Here is a 17171-nt window from a genome sequence, read left to right on the forward strand (position 1 = left end):
AAGTTTTTTAAACTAAGCAATTTTACTAGCAAACACTCAGTGTACCTAGTGGCATCCTATACGTGGCTATTGGACTTTGCTATAGTCCCACTAGTGCAAAGACATTTGCAGAGCACGTCTGCCTGCATTTCACACTACAACTTTTTTAAACTAAGCAATTTTACTAGCAAACACTCAGTGTACCTAGTGGCATCCTATACGTGGCTATTGGACTTTGCTATAGTCCCACTAGTGCAAAGACATTTGCAGAGCACGTCTGCCTGCATTGCACACTACAACTTTTTTAAACTAAGCAATTTTACTAGCAAACACTCAGTGTACCTAGTGGCATCCTATACGTGGCTATTGGACTTTGCTATAGTCCCACTAGTGCCAAGACATTTGCAGAGCGCATCTGCCTGCGTTGCACACTCCAACTAATTATAACGAAGCCATTATACTAGCAAACACTCAGTGTACCTAGTGGCATCCTATACGTGGCTATTGGACTTTTGTCAATTCACAGTATTGGAACGTTATTTGCAGGACGTCTGCCTGCCTTGCACACTCAAACTTTTTTAAACTCAGCCATTATACTAGCAAACACTCACTGTACCTAGTTGTATCCTAAACGTGGCTATTGTACTTTTGTCAATTCACAGTATTGGAACGTTATTTGCAGGACATCTGCCTGCATTGCACACTCAAACTTTTTTAAACTCAGCCATTATACTAGCAAACACTCACTGTACCTAGTTGTATCCTAAACGTGGCTATTGTACTTTTGTCAATTCACACTACTGCAAATCTATGTGCAGCACCTCTGCATGACAACCTCGAGCTCTGTTTTTAATAAGCTATAATGATAGCACAAAATACTGCCATTTTGTGGCATCATAGAACTGGCTGTTGTATTCCATTAGTGCCCCACTGGTGACAAGCTATTTCTAGCACCTCTACATCACACCCTCATGCACATTTTGCTACGCTAATGTTATAGCAAACTCATGGAATTCATTGCTGCATTTCATAATTCGGAGGGATAGAAAGTCAGGCTTCCTTTAGCTTTTCCTTCTGTTCATAGACAGCATCTCCAAGACAAATTTCCCCTCCACGTCTAAGTGTGGAGAGGCAGCTAGTGCGCATGCGTGTGCCGATGTACCCCAGCTGCAGCATAATTACAGTGTTTCGCCTAGTGAGTATGCTCAGCCTGACTGTGCCATTCCTGACGCTAAGTTTTCATTTCGGGATACAGCGCATGCTCCCACACTAAGTGTGAAAAGCCTCTTTGCACAGGTGCTTGCATTCCGTGCCGGGTATAAGTCCTGTTTTGGGCATAGACACCATGCTAAAGCTGATAGTCTTTTTTCAGAGACTGTATTTCATGCTACTGAGCATGCTCAGGCACTTCCTGCATCAGAGACTAGGTCCGGTAATGAACTCTTTGGCCCTGGCCCTGATGTGGGGGTCCCATATAGACCACAGGGCATCAGGTGTCCTCCCAAATGGCTTGCAGAGGCCCACACCTATGACTTGTCACCGCATTATTGATGCTCAGACGATGACTGGTGAGGTGTTTGGGTCATGGCAGCCATGAGGTCATCATTGAAGTTGCGTTTCCAAATAGGACGCTAGTTATGCCACTCATGACGTGTCACTCTACTTTTGTCTCCAGGAGGTGCATTGTGGTTCACCCTGGTTTGGGGCGGACCCAGGTTATAAAAGGGGCTGGAGCCAACAAGGAGGTGCGCAGTCTTCTATTATGCTCCGAAAGAGCACACCTCCATGTGTTGAACCCATTGCGGCTTTAGGCCAGAGGTAGGCAGGGATCGGGTGGTGGATGCAGGCCACCACCACAGTTGGTAACGCAGAACGGTTAAGACCAGCTCCTGTCCTAACAGTCCTGCTTGTGCAGCCCAGTGGCATTAACAGGCCTGCTGCTGCTGATGCGCCTGCTGTCCACAGGTGTGGCCCCTACGCACACGGTCAGCGTACTCAATGGCCCCTGTGTTGTTAACAGGGAGTTCCTGGGCTGGGTGGGCATGTGGACCCTGTGACGCTAACAGGGCTCACAGTCTCCAGATCCGAATGGCGTCTAACTCGGTTCAGGCTACTATTAGTTTCATTGCCACACAGCTCTGTATCCTCCACCAAACCTTCAAGTTGCCAACCTCTCCTTTTCCAACTGGGAGCACGGTGGACACTGACTGCTGATGGGGATATATACCTTTCTCTTTCTTTTCTTATTAATTTTCGTTATATAGCGGTCACAGATTATATACCACTTTATCCAAATCTGCCAGTCCCACTGTAACAGATGTTGTTTCTTCAGCAAATGTTACAGTTGCTTAACCACCAAATCCACGGACCAAAACTTTTTTCCCCTTTCCAACACACCTGTTTCCCTTTCCAACAGCATCTGTCCTTTTTCAACTCATTTTGGGATATGACCAAAAGTGCAACTGTGCAGGGACACCGTACTCAACGCCATCTCAGCACAGCAGCCATCCCTCGGTCCCTCCGATGTGGACAAGTAAAAGACCATTTCCTCCTATCCATGACAAAGCGTTGAGATTCACTCTGTGCAGCACTGGTGTTTAGTGGACAAGTAGATCTAAGATTGCGTACCACATTCTGCAGATACTCCTGTATACGTGCGTCTATTTCTATGGCAGGAATTAGTTCGCCAAATTTTGTCTTGTACCGGGGATCTAACAGTGTGGCAACCCAGTATTCAGGATTAGTTCAAATTCATACAATCCGAGGGTCATGTAGGTAGTGCAGCAAGAAGGCGCTCATGTGTCTTGTGCATCCAGGAGGACCAAGTCCTTGGTGTGTTGGTGGCAGAGAGGTGAGAATCGTGCATCCTTCCTCTGCCCTCTCCCCCCAACCTCGCACAACCGAAATGTGAGCAAGCTCTCACTCATCTGCTGAGTCTTCCATGCCCATCGCCAGTTCGTCCTCCATTTCTTCATGGGCTCCTGCACTTTCATCAACACTTTTTGCTGATACTATGCGCCCTTGTTAATCCCTCTCCCTCACCATGACTGCCGCATAGGTGCCGCTGACCATCTGGACCTCGTAGATCTTGTTATCCCTTCCGCATATGACTCCTCCTGTACTTCCTCCCCTTCCTCTTGTCCCAACACCTGACTCCGAATAATAATTACAGTGTGCTCCATCATGTAGATGACCAGAATTGTCACGCTGAGAATGACATTGCCAGTGCTAAACATCTTCGTCGACATTTCAAAACTGTGTAGCAGGGTGCATAGGTCCTTGATCTGACACCACTCCAGCAGCGTGATCTGCACCACCTCTGGATCAAGTTATCCCAGGCTATATGTCTTACCGTATTTCAGCAGGGCTCTGCGGTGCTGCCACACACGCTGCAACATGTGCAGATTCCAATTCCTGCGTGTCGAAACATCGCATTTACGGCGTTTAACTGCCAGACCCTAAGACTTCCGGAGTGATGAAAGTTGTTGAGCTGCTGTGTGCGCACGATGGAAGTGAGCACATAGCGAGCGTGCCCACTGCACAAGGCCATGTAGGCCGTGATGGTGTTTTAAAAATTGCTGGCGAATTCGGTTCAACACGTGAGCCCTAAAAGGCACGTGTGTCACATTGCCCTGAGGATGGCCCGCAGCCAGGTTTGCATCATTGCCGCACACGGCTGTTAAGTCACCAACGGAGTCCGCTCCGTCAATTTGTACTCCGGTCGCCAGGTGACAACGTGTTCCTTTCATGAATAGTGCTGATGATGGGAGAGTAGTCGATGCCAGCGGCGCAGGTGGACGCAGGTTATGCTCACCCACTGGGCTGCATTACCTTGACAGATGCAGAATCTCTGGCTGAATGTAGCTGGTGGGTATCTCACAGATGAAATACCATCATTCAGCTACAACCAATGGGAAGACACCACACCCTTTTTTATGCCCATCCTGTCTGCAGACCACTGCCAGACATAGCTATGAACCTCTGGTTAATTTTACCCCCAGTTCAGTTTTATGATTTTGTGTGCTTGTTACCTGACTACTTTTCCTGCTTGCTGTTTATGTACCTTGTTGGCCGATACGCATTTCACCTCTGCTTGTTTTCTGATTCTTTCCTGGCCGTCCCATTCTGTTCCTGTTCCTCAATTAATGTTTTGACCCTGCCTGACTACTATTCTCTGTAATAGCGGTGTGACTCACATTTCCCATACATTTCAAAGTAAAACTTTGACCGCCTGATGGCATTGAGCTCTGCTGCCAGCATAGTAAGGAGGTGTGTGGTAGTCCTTGTGCGCAGTTGCAAGGAAGGGTGGCCTGACCACACAGGGTTTGCGCCAAGGTAGAGGACCCACACGAGGTTGAAGAGGCAGAAGCAGTGTATTAACTTCTACATACAGAACAAGGATTGAAACAACTCGTGGGGACGGCAAGACTTGTACAGCAGACCCTTCTCCATCTCTCACCATAGTTTGCCAGTGCCCAGTCAGTGACATGTAATGACCCTGTCTATGCTTACTGGTCCAAGTATCTGTGTTGAAATGCACCCTGTCGCACACAGATTTTCTCAAGGAAGTGGTGATGTTGTGTGCGACATGCTGGTGTAGCGCGGGCATGCTTTTCTTGGAGAAGCAGTGGTGATTGGGCATCTGGTACTGGGGCACAGCGACAGACATAAGGTCTGTAAAATCCTGTGTGTCCACTACGCGTAAAGGCAGCATTTCGGTAGCCAACAGCTTACAGAGGGATAGAGTCAACCACTTAGCTTTGTCATGGGTCGCAGTAAGTGGCCTTTTATTTGACCACATCTGAGGGACAGAGATCTGGCTGCTGTCTGTAGACGGTGTTGAGTAGGGTGTCCCTGGAAAAATGCAGGTTTGTGAGAAAAGTGCAGGCGGAGACATGATGTTGCCTTCATCTTGCCTTCAGATCTGTTCATCTTGTATCATTTTTAAAAAACACAGCAAGCAAGGGTTACTCCAAGCGGAGTCTACCTTTTTTCCCCAAATTGGGCACACAGACACCCCATCAGTGGCAGGACTTGTGCCCTAGTTGCAAACAGGATGTTTTGATTTGCATCAAGCACATTCCAAATCCACAAGCATTTACTCTCCCCAGGATGACACAGGGGTAGTAAATTCCTTCTGGATCCATGACTTGTTCATTTTGATGAACGTCAGTCTGTCCACATTGTCACTGGACAGACGCGTGCGCTTATCTGTCAGCACACACCCAGCAGCACTGAAGACACGTTCAGAGACAACGCTGGCAGCTGGACACGACAAAATCTTCAAGGCGTAACTGGAGAGCTCTTGACATTTTTCTAGATTTGAAGCACAAAAGGAGCAAGGCTCCATTTGCAAAGTCATTGCATCGATGTTCATTTGGAGATACTCCTGTATCATCCTCTCCATCCGTTGACTATGTGACACACTTGATGTCTCTGGTGGCCTTGCAAAGGAGGGTCTAAAAAAATTATGAAAAGATTCCATAAAATTGCTGTTACCAGCACCAGATACGGTCCTACTGGTACGGGTAGACTGTTGAAGATGACGAGGCCGTCCCATGTTTGTCAAGTTACAACTGGGAGAATCACTCCCTTCACCTGCACGGTTGTTTGGTGGAAAAGCCGAGCTAAGATCGAGTAACAGCTTCTGCTGATACTCCTGCATACGTGCGTCCCTTTCTATGGGTGGAATTATGTCACAAAATTTGGACTTGTCCCGGGGATCTAATAGTGTGGCAAGCCAGTAGTCATCATCACTTCTAATTTTGACAATACGAGGGTCATGTTGGAGGTAGTGCAACAAGAAGGCACTCATGTGTCTTGCGCAGCCATGCGGACCAAGTCCACGCTGTGTTTGTGGCATAGAGGTGCTAACCGTTCTTTCTTCCTCTGTCATCTCCCCCCAACCTCTTTCAACTTAAATTTGACCAAGGTCTCCCTCATCAGCTGAGTCTTCCATGTCCATGGACAGTTCGTCCTCCATATCTTCATGTCCTCCTGCACCTTCCTCAACATCTCGCCTGCTACCATGCGCCCTTGTTGATCCCTGTCCCCCATGGTCCCATGCCTGCCGCGTTGGTGATGATGAACGTCTGGACCTTGGTGATGTTGTTGTGTCTTGCGCATATGAATCCTCCTGTAGTTCCTCCCCTTCCTGTTGTCCCACCCCCTGACTCCGAATAGTGTTTAGCGTGTGCTCCAGCATGTAAATGACTGTAATCGTCATGCTGATAATGGCATTGTCAGCGCTAAACATATTCGTCGCCATGTCGAAACTGTGCAGAAGGGTGCATAGGTCCGTGATCTGAGATCACTCCATCAGGGTGATCTGCCCCACCTCTGCATCTCGTTGGCCCAGGCTATACGTCATGACGTATTGCACCAGGGCTCTGCGGTGCTGCCACAGTCGCTGTAACATGTGGAGAGTTGAATTCCAGCGTGTCGCCACATCGCATTTCAGGCGATGAACCGGCAGGCCGAAAGACTTCTGGAGCGATGCAAGTCGCTCAGCTGCGGCGCTTGAACGGCGGAAGTGAGCACTGCAGACAGTTTCCGTGCCCTGGTCAGAAGGCCATCTAGGCCGGGATAGTGTGTTAAAAATTGCTGGACAACAAGGTTCAACACGTGAGCCATACAAGGCACGTGTGTCACCTTGCCCAGTTGAAGGGCCGCACCCAGGTTTGCAGCATTGTCGCACACGGCCTTACCAGGCTGCAGGTTGAGTGGAGACAACCATTTATTAAACTCGGACCGCAGAGCTGACCACAACTCCTCAGCTGTGTGACTCTTATTCCCAAGACATGTCAAGCTAAAGACCGCCTGATGCCGTTGCGCTCTGCTGCCAGCATAGTAATGAGGGGTGCGTGATTCCTTCTGCGCAGTGAGAACGCTGGTGGCCTGACCAGGCAGGCTTGGGGCGGAGGTGGAGGACCCAGATGAGGTGGAGGATGCAGAAGCAGTGGCGGAACTTGGACAGACAGAGGATTGACACACAAGTCGTGGGGACGGCAAGACTTGTGCAGCAGACCCTTCACTATCTATCACCATAGTTACCCAGTGCCCAGTCAGCGACATGTAACGTCCCTGTCCATGCTTACTGGTCCAAGTATCGGTGCTGAAATTCACCCGTTCACACACAGAGTTTCTCAAGGAAGCGGTGATATTGTGTGCGACATGCTGGTGTAGCGCGGGCACACCTTTCTTAGAGAAGTAGTGGCGACTAGGCATCTGGTACTGGGGCACAGCGACAGATATAAGGTCTCTAAAATCCTGTGTGTCCACTAGGCGGAAAGGCAGCATTTCTGTAGCCAACAGCTTACAGAGGGATAGAGTCAACCTCTTCGCTTTGTCATGGGTCGAAGGAAGTGGCCTTTTATTTGACCACATCTGAGGGACAGAGATCTGGCTGCTGTGTGTAGACGGTGTTGAGTAGGGTGTCCCTGGAAAAATGCAGCTTTGGGAGGAAAGTGCAGGCGGAGACATGATGTTGCCTTCATCCAAAGTTGGTGCTATCGATGTCTGAGAGAGCTGTACACACTCACTTGTTTCCCCTTCCAAACCAACTGACGACCTACCAAGCAAACTGCCTGTTGCGGTTACAGTGGTGGAAGTTGTGGGTGGAAAAACAGGTGTGACAGCTGTCCCCACAGTCCTAGAAGATGACGAGCGCGCGGATGCCCTGGAAGGGGCAGGCGGTGGATGGTTGGCTCCACTAGGCCGCATTGCAGCACGGTGAGCTTCCCACCAGGCCATATGATATTTATTCATGTGACGATTCATGGAAGAAGTTGTCAAACTGCTGAGGTTTTGACCTCTACTAAGATAACCATGGCAAATGTTACAGATCACATAATTTGGCCGATCTTTTTTTATGTCAAAAAAGGACCAGGCTAGGCAAGGCTTAGAGGCCATGCGACCTGTTGATCCACCCCGAATAATGCTCAGAGGCAGAGTGGTGGCTGAGGATGCAGTTGTAGACGTGCTACCAGTGCTCCGACTGTGTCCAGGAAGGCGCCAGGTTACTTCGACGTCGGTTGCATCCTCCTCCACCGCCTCTATTGACCTCCTCGAGTGTCTGACTGTGGGTTGACAGTAGGTGGGATCTAGAACTTCATCATCAATTGTTGTGTTTGCACTCCCCTCCCCCTCAGACCGAGTTTCTTCTTGCCCTGACCGAATATTTAAGTTGTCATCCCAATCGGGTATCTGCGTCTCATCTTCATCAGTATGTTCCTCATTGCCTATAACCACAGTTGTTGGAAAGGCAGCATTTTGGTAGCCAACAGTTTGCATTTTATGAAAGTCAACCTCCAAGCCATGTCATGCCCTTCTAAAAGCATGTATAACACAGCGAGGGGACTCCAACCACAGTCTCCCTCGTTGCCACTCACTGGGCCACACACACCCCACTTGACTGGCATCGGTTGAGCCCCCTTTTGAAAAAGAAAAAGATGCTTTGCATGAAGCACTCTCAAAAATACGCGTGCCTTTCCCGTCCCCTGGCTGACCCCGGGGAAGAAAAGTCCTCTGAGAGCCATGACTTGTTCATCTTGGTTCTTTTAGAAACACAGCGAGGGGACTCCAACCACAGTCTCCCTCGTTGCCACTCACTGGGCCACACACACCCCACTTGACTGGCATCGGTTGAGCCCCCTTTTGAAAAAGAAAAAGATGCTTTGCATGAAGCACTCTCAAAAATACGCGTGCCTTTCCCGTCCCCTGGCTGACCCCGGGGAAGAAAAGTCCTCTGAGAGCCATGACTTGTTCATCTTGGTTCTTTTAGAAACACAGCGAGGGGACTCCAACCACAGTCTCCCTCGTTGCCACTCACTGGGCCACACACACCCCACTTGACTGGCATCGGTTGAGCCCCCTTTTGAAAAAGAAAAAGATGCTTTGCATGAAGCACTCTCAAAAATACGCGTGCCTTTCCCGTCCCCTGGCTGACCCCGGGGAAGAAAAGTCCTCTGAGAGCCATGACTTGTTCATCTTGGTTCTTTTAGAAACACAGCGAGGGGACTCCAACCACAGTCTCCCTCGTTGCCACTCACTGGGCCACACACACCCCACTTGACTGGCATCGGTTGAGCCCCCTTTTGAAAAAGAAAAAGATGCTTTGCATGAAGCACTCTCAAAAATACGCGTGCCTTTCCCGTCCCCTGGCTGACCCCGGGGAAGAAAAGTCCTCTGAGAGCCATGACTTGTTCATCTTGGTTCTTTTAGAAACACAGCGAGGGGACTCCAACCACAGTCTCCCTCGTTGCCACTCACTGGGCCACACACACCCCACTTGACTGGCATCGGTTGAGCCCCCTTTTGAAAAAGAAAAAGATGCTTTGCATGAAGCACTCTCAAAAATACGCGTGCCTTTCCCGTCCCCTGGCTGACCCCGGGGAAGAAAAGTCCTCTGAGAGCCATGACTTGTTCATCTTGGTTCTTTTAGAAACACAGCGAGGGGACTCCAACCACAGTCTCCCTCGTTGCCACTCACTGGGCCACACACACCCCACTTGACTGGCATCGGTTGAGCCCCCTTTTGAAAAAGAAAAAGATGCTTTGCATGAAGCACTCTCAAAAATACGCGTGCCTTTCCCGTCCCCTGGCTGACCCCGGGGAAGAAAAGTCCTCTGAGAGCCATGACTTGTTCATCTTGGTTCTTTTAGAAACACAGCGAGGGGACTCCAACCACAGTCTCCCTCGTTGCCACTCACTGGGCCACACACACCCCACTTGACTGGCATCGGTTGAGCCCCCTTTTGAAAAAGAAAAAGATGCTTTGCATGAAGCACTCTCAAAAATACGCGTGCCTTTCCCGTCCCCTGGCTGACCCCGGGGAAGAAAAGTCCTCTGAGAGCCATGACTTGTTCATCTTGGTTCTTTTAGAAACACAGCGAGGGGACTCCAACCACAGTCTCCCTCGTTGCCACTCACTGGGCCACACACACCCCACTTGACTGGCATCGGTTGAGCCCCCTTTTGAAAAAGAAAAAGATGCTTTGCATGAAGCACTCTCAAAAATACGCGTGCCTTTCCCGTCCCCTGGCTGACCCCGGGGAAGAAAAGTCCTCTGAGAGCCATGTCCACATTGTCAGTGGACAGACACGTGTGCTTATCTGCCAGCAGACCCACAGCAGCACTGAAGACAGGTTCAGAGAGAACGCTGGCTGCAGGACACGACAAGATCCCCAAGACGTACGTGGCGAGCTCAGGCAATTTATCAAGATTGGAAGCCAAGAATGAGCAGGGCTCAAGTTGCACAATAATGGCATGTTTCCTTGCATATACTCATATATCTGTGTGTCCTCCTCTTTTTCCTTGTCCAGCTCTTTTGTTTTCGCATGAGTATATGTCCTTGTCACTTTCCCATGTGTTGTGAGTTGTTTGTGACCTTTTGGACACCTTTGAGGGTGTTTTCTAGGTGTTTTTCTGTGTTTGTGATTGCCTGCCATTGTTTCCTATGCAGTTCGAGTTCGGTTCGTCGAACGTTCGACGAACCGAACTCGAACGGGAGGTCCGTTCGGCGAACCAACCTCGAGCCGAACCGCGACCGGTTCGCTCATCTCTATTCTTTAGTTATCCTCTAACAGAATTAAAGGGAAATTAATATGCCATGTATTGGAAAACATGCAAAATTATAAGGAAACGCAATGTAAATGAAAAGCTATTGTAAATAACTATAGCAGTGTAAGGCTATGTGCGCACAGTGCGTTTTTCGCGGCGTTTTTGCGCGTTTTTCGGGTGCGTTTTTGGCCTCAAAACTGCAGGACTTTGCTTCCCCAGCAAAGTCTATGAGTTTTCATTTTTGCTGTCCGCACACATCTGGTTTTTTTACCTGCGTTTTTGAGTTAAAAAAAAAAAATGGACATGTCAGTTCTTTCCTGCATTTTTCTTCGTTTTCCCCCCATGCAATGCATTGGAAAAACGCAGAAAAACGCAGAGATCAAAAACGCAGCAAAACGCAGCCAAAAACGCACCAAATCGCGGCAAAAACGCATGCATTTTTTGATGCGTTTTTTCGACGTAGGTGCGTTTTTGTGCGTTTTTAGCGGCCAAAAACGCACAAAAACGCAGCGTCAAAAAGACGCAGTGTGCGAACCTAGCCTAAACATGTCTATCTTTCTTTCTTTTAACAGCCTTCAGTTCAATCTTGAGCTCTCCGTAGGAGGATTTAACTTGTGTAGGCTTAGATAAGTCCCCAGGGTCTTCTCCACCATTATCTTGATAGTTTCAAGCCATCGGGTTGCTAGTCTTCCTCTTCACCTTGTTCCTTCTATTCTTCTGGACATGATGTCTTTCCCCAGTGATTGCTCTCTTCCTATGATATGTCCAAAGTAGACAAGTCGTAGCTTGGTGAGTCTTGCTTTAAGTGGCAGGTCTGGCTGTATTTCTTCCAAAATTGATTTGTTTGTTCTTTTTACAATCCATGGTATTGATAACATCCTTCTCCAGCACCAAATTTCAAAGGTGTTGATTGTTCTTCGGTCTTGTTTCCTTTTCATACAGGTTTTGAATCTAGATGTTAACGCAAAGAAGAAAAAGCTATATATGAGCATGTTCATACACCTTGGGTACGGGCCAAAGAACTTGACAGTGCATGTGTGGATCATTCATGTGTTTACAATGGGGATAGGCAAATAATGTGCTGACAGTGGCTTTTCTCCACTGATAAAATGGAACAGGGTGTTTCAGTTAAGTCTTCTGTATCCACGTCTACATATAAATTGTAAAAGCTGTACAAGAGCACATATGAAATATATACAACCTAAGAAAACCATGAGTCCTGAGATGTTACATGGAGCTCAGAGATCTTAAAGGGTTTGTCCAGGCAAAGGATGCTAGTTCACTGGGGGTTGGACTCTATAAAAATATCAAGCTTCACAAATCCAGTTTCACCCTTCCAATGCAGACGACTCTGTGGTCTATCCAGAAGTGAAAGTTATGACTGCATTGTTCAAGTATCTTGTAATAAACTGCAGCTGTCAGGTGACTTCAAGCATGCATCATCAGAAAAGTCCTACTGAACATCTGTGGTAGAAATTCCCAGAAGTCCCAGAAATTTCGAGCTCCATGGGTTCCAAAGGTAGTAATGTTAAATGACCCCTCTCTGGGACTTCTAGTGTTAAATTAGTTATATCAGGGGGAGGAGTTTGATTTTTGCCTTGTTGAATGATCCCTGGAACAGTCAGTTCCTTGGTGAACACGGATGAAGAGTGCTTGTTTAATATCTCAGCCTTTTCTTTGCCCTCTAGAATTATCGTGTTATATTCTTCTATGGGGCCAATAATATCCTTTTTTTCCATTTGGCATTGATGTATTTATAAAAAAAATTGGGGTTTATTTTAATGTCCTTGATGATTTTTGTTCCAGTAACTAAATTTGCTTGATTTCTTTTTTACATTTGCTACTGAGAAATTTATGCTCCTGAAATGCTATTTCTATATTCTCAGCCTTCAATATTTTGAATGCCCTTTGTTTTTGTTTTATTGCACTTTGTACTGTTTTATTTATCCATAATGATTTCTTTTTATTTCTGAACATATTATTACCAGAGGGTATTAGTTTTTTACAGGACTCTACTAGTATAATCTTGCCTCATTTATGTTTGATATCCCTAGATACCATGATGTTGTCCCAATCTATAAGACTAAAGGGCGCTTTACACGCAGTGACATCGCTAGCGATGTTGCTCGTGAAAGCACCAGCCCCTGTCATTTGTGCGTCATGGGCAAATCGCTGCCCGTTGTGCACAATATCGCTAGTACCCGTCACACATACTTACCTTCCTAGCGACGTCGCTGTGGCCGGCAAACAACCTCTTTTCTAAGGGGGCGGTTCGTGCGGTGTCACAGCGACGTCACACAGCAGGCGTCCAATAGAAGTGGAGGGGCGGAGAACAGCCGCATGAAAGTCACGCCCACCTCGTTGCCGGAGGATGCAGGTACGATGTTGTTCATTGTTCCTGGGGTGTCACACGTAGCCATGTGTGCTGCCTAAGGAACGATAAACAACCTGCGTCCAAAAGTAGCAACGATATTTTGGAAATGGACGACGTGTCAACAATCAACGATTTGGTAAGTATTTTGCATCATTAGCAGTCTCTCGCATGCACACACACGCAACGACGTCGCTAACGAGGCCGGATGTGCGTCATGAATTCCGTGACCCCAACGACATCTCGTTAGCGATGTCACTGCGTGTAACGGGGCCTTAAGCTTTTTCCTTAATTTATTGAAATCAGCTTTCCTAAAATTCCAGGTTTAAGCATTTCACCTTTCAAATGTTCTATTGAAAATTACATTGAAACTTATCATATTATGGTCACTGCTGCCCAAGTGCTCCTGGACTTGTACATCTGAAATTATATCTGGTCTACTTGACAGGACCAAATCTAGAATATTATCTCCCGTGGTCAGTTGATCTATTATCTGAGAGATGTAATTGTCTTGAATTACAGATAACAACTTGCAGCTTTTAGCACAACCTGAAGATTATATGTCCTACTGAATGTCTGGATAGTTGAAATCCCTCATAATAAGAAGCCGATTATTATTAGTATGTGCTGTCTTTTCAATTTTTTACATCATTTCATCCTCTACCTGTACAGCTATGTTTCGAGGCTTATAGCAAACTCCAATTAGCAGCTTTCCATTATTGCCCTCCCCATTTACATTTATCCATACTGAATGCTGCAGCTCCCCCCAATGTTGTCATTGAACACAAGTCTTAAGTTAGATTTGATAAATATACACACCCCTCCTACTTTTTGGTAATTCCTGTCCTTTCTGAATGTGGTGTAACCCTCTACATTTGTCACCTAGTCATGGCTCTCATCCAGCCGGGTTCCCGTAATGCCCACCACATCATAATCCGTAGTTGATATAAGAGTCTCCAACTTATTCACTTTATTTACAAGACTTCTTGAATTTGCCAGCAGACGTTTAATACTATTAACACATTTCTTACTCCTCCTCTCCTAGAGAAGCAAACACAATAAATCACCTTATACAAATCCCCTGACAATGAATCGCCTGGCACAAATCACAAATGTCTCCCCCTTTTTTTTCCCCAGTAACAGAGATAGCCCAGATGGATAATACACTAAACTATGTAAACAGCTACACAGTTATAAGAACTATGATATTGTGTTCAACTTTGATATATATACACTTACCTTGCAGCCACACTTGAATTGCAGCCTCGCCCACTCAGAAGCCTTTGCTTGGTGTTACTTGAATTTATAAATCACTACCAAGCTAGCAGAGCAAACACAATGAATCACCTGACACAAATCACAAGACCTCCCCCTTTTTCCCAGTAACAGAGATAGCACAGATAGATAATACCCTAGCTCATGTAAACAGCCACACAGTTATAACTATGATATTGTGTTCAACTATACTATATATACACTTAGCTTGCAAACACACTTGAATTGCAGCTTCACCTGTTCTGAAGCCTACACTTAGTGTGACTTGAATTTATAAATTTCTCATAAATTTGTTTTCAAATAGTTTTCTATTGAACTTCAATTCAAAAGCAACGCCTAATTTTCAGTACTTGATATTCAGTAAATTTAAATGGAAAATTACTTTTTGTAAGATTGAAGTAATTTCACTCACCAGTGTGGATTTTTTTTGCTTTAATAAAGAAATAATAAATAAATAATAAAAAATGATGGTATGTGATCTTATTAGGTTTTAACACCAACATATACCTTGAAGTCAGACAAAAGACAAACCCACTGTTTTCACATGACATATGTTTGAATTGAAGAAGTCTTTTAACCCCTTAACGACCGCGGGCCGTAAAATTACGTCCTAAATGACATAATCTTACTGCCCGCGGTCCTCCGGCGGCAGCATGCCGCGATCGGCACACATCTCAGCTGATTTTCACAGCTGAGATGTGTGCCTGCTAGGCACGAGCAGAATCGTTATCTGCTCGTGCCGATTAACCCCTTATATGGCGCTGTCAATACATGACAGCGCCATTATAAGCGCAATCGCGGTAAAGTTTTACTTACCGCCAAAACCGGAAGTCACGTGACGCGATCACGTGACTCCCGATAGTTGTCATGGTAGTACAGGGTCATGTGATGACTCCTGTACTACACATGAATTGGTTTCACTTTCGCTGTGCCCGGGGCACAGCAAAAGAGAAAGACAGCGTATCTGCTGTTTACAGCCTTCCAGCTGTGATCAGCAGATACTGCAGAGCGATCGGAATGCTGATCGCAATAGCCCCCTAGGGGGACTAGTAAAATAAAAAAAAAAGTAAAAAAATAAGTTTTAAAAAATTAAAAAAAAACAAAAAAACCTAAAAGTTCAAATCACCCCCCATTCGCCCCATTGAAAATTAAAGGGTTAAAAAAATAAAAAATATACACACATTTGGTATCGCCGCGTTCAGAAACGCCCGATCTATCAAAATATAAAATCAATTAATCTGATCAGTAAACGGCGTAGCGGCAAAAAAATTCCAAACGCCAAAACGACGTTTTTTTGTCGCCACAACTTTTGCGCAAAATGCAATAAGAGGCGATCAAAACGTAGCATCTGCGCAAAAATGGTACCGTTAAAAACGTCAGCTCGAGACGCAAAAAATAAGCCGTCATTGAGCCTAAGATCCCGAAAAATGAGAACGCTACGGGTCACGGAATATGGCGTAAAACGTGCGCCACTTTTTTCGGACAAACTTCCGATTTTCTTTTAACCCCTTATATAAAAGTAAACCTATACATGTTTGGTGTCTACGAACTCGCACTGACCTGAGGCATCACACCCACACATCAGTTTTACCATATAGTGAACACAGTGAATAAAATATCTCAAAAACCATAGTGCTATCGCACTTTTTTTGCAATTTTTCAGCATTTGGAATTTTTTTGCCATTTTCTAGTACACAATATGGTAAAACTGATGGTTTCATTTAAAAGTACAGCTCGTTCCGCAAAAAATGAGCCCTCACATGACCATATTGACTGAAAAATAAAAAAGTTACGTCTCTCAGAAAAAGAATGGCGAAAAAAAAAAACGGAAAGCGAAAAATCGGCCGGTCGTGAAAGGGTTAACATTTTTGCACCAGAGCCTGTTTTTACCTTCCTAATCAGGCCAAATTATACAATTCTGACAAGTGTCCCTTTATGTGGTAATAACTTTGAAACGCCTCAACATATCTCAGTGATTCTGAGATTGTGTTTTGGTGATACATTGTACTTCAAAATATTGTTAAATTTTATGGGAAAAAAAAAAAGACAAAAACATGAAAATTTGCCACATGTCGTCTTTACATCAGCCTAATTAAACAAATGTTTTGTTATGAAGTTAGAAGGGTTAAAAGTTTAACAACAATTTCTAACTTTTCCAACAAAATTAGGGACCACATTACGTTTTAAGTGACTTTGAGGGGTTAATGTCACAGATAGTACCAAAAGAGTAACACCATTTTTAAAACTGCAGCCTTCAAATACCTCAAAACCACATTCAAGAAGTTTTTTAACCCAAAAATATTGCTTCAGCTCCAAATTTTGCAGATTTTCAAGGGTAATAGGAAAAAATGGACCACACAATTTCACCGGAGTCCACTGATTCCCCATATGTGGTGGAAGAGTACTGTTTGGGCGCAGGGCAGGACTCAGAAAGGAAGGATCACCATTTGACTTTTGGAAAGAAAAATTGGCAGGCAAAGATATTTGATGCCAGAGCTATTGATGTGTCTAATCACACCACAACAAACCCAATTTTGGAAAGTACACCCCCAATTAATCTATCTAGAAGTGGGGTGAGCACCTTGAAACCACAGGTGTTTAAAAGAATTTTATAATGTTGAGCCATGGATATGAGAAATTACATTATTGCCTCAAAAATGTTGCTTTTGCCTCATATATTTGATTTTTGCAAAGGTAATAGGAGAAAATGGAAATTTAAATTTGTTGTGCAATTTCACTTGAGTACCCCAATACCACATATGTGGAGGAAAACTACTTTTTGAGAACACAGCAGGGCTTATAAAAGAAAGAATACTTTTTGACTTTTCGAATGGAAAATTGATTGGAATAAAGAGCAGATGTAATGTCACATTTGCAGTGCCCATGATGATGTGGCTAAGCAGTGAAAAAAAACACAAGTGATTTTGGGAAATACACCCCTTGAGGAATTTATATAGAGGTGTGGTGAGCAACTTCAACTCACAGG

Source organism: Anomaloglossus baeobatrachus, chromosome 6 (assembly GCF_048569485.1).
Source record: "Anomaloglossus baeobatrachus isolate aAnoBae1 chromosome 6, aAnoBae1.hap1, whole genome shotgun sequence".
Taxonomy (NCBI): Eukaryota; Metazoa; Chordata; class Amphibia; order Anura; family Aromobatidae; genus Anomaloglossus; species Anomaloglossus baeobatrachus.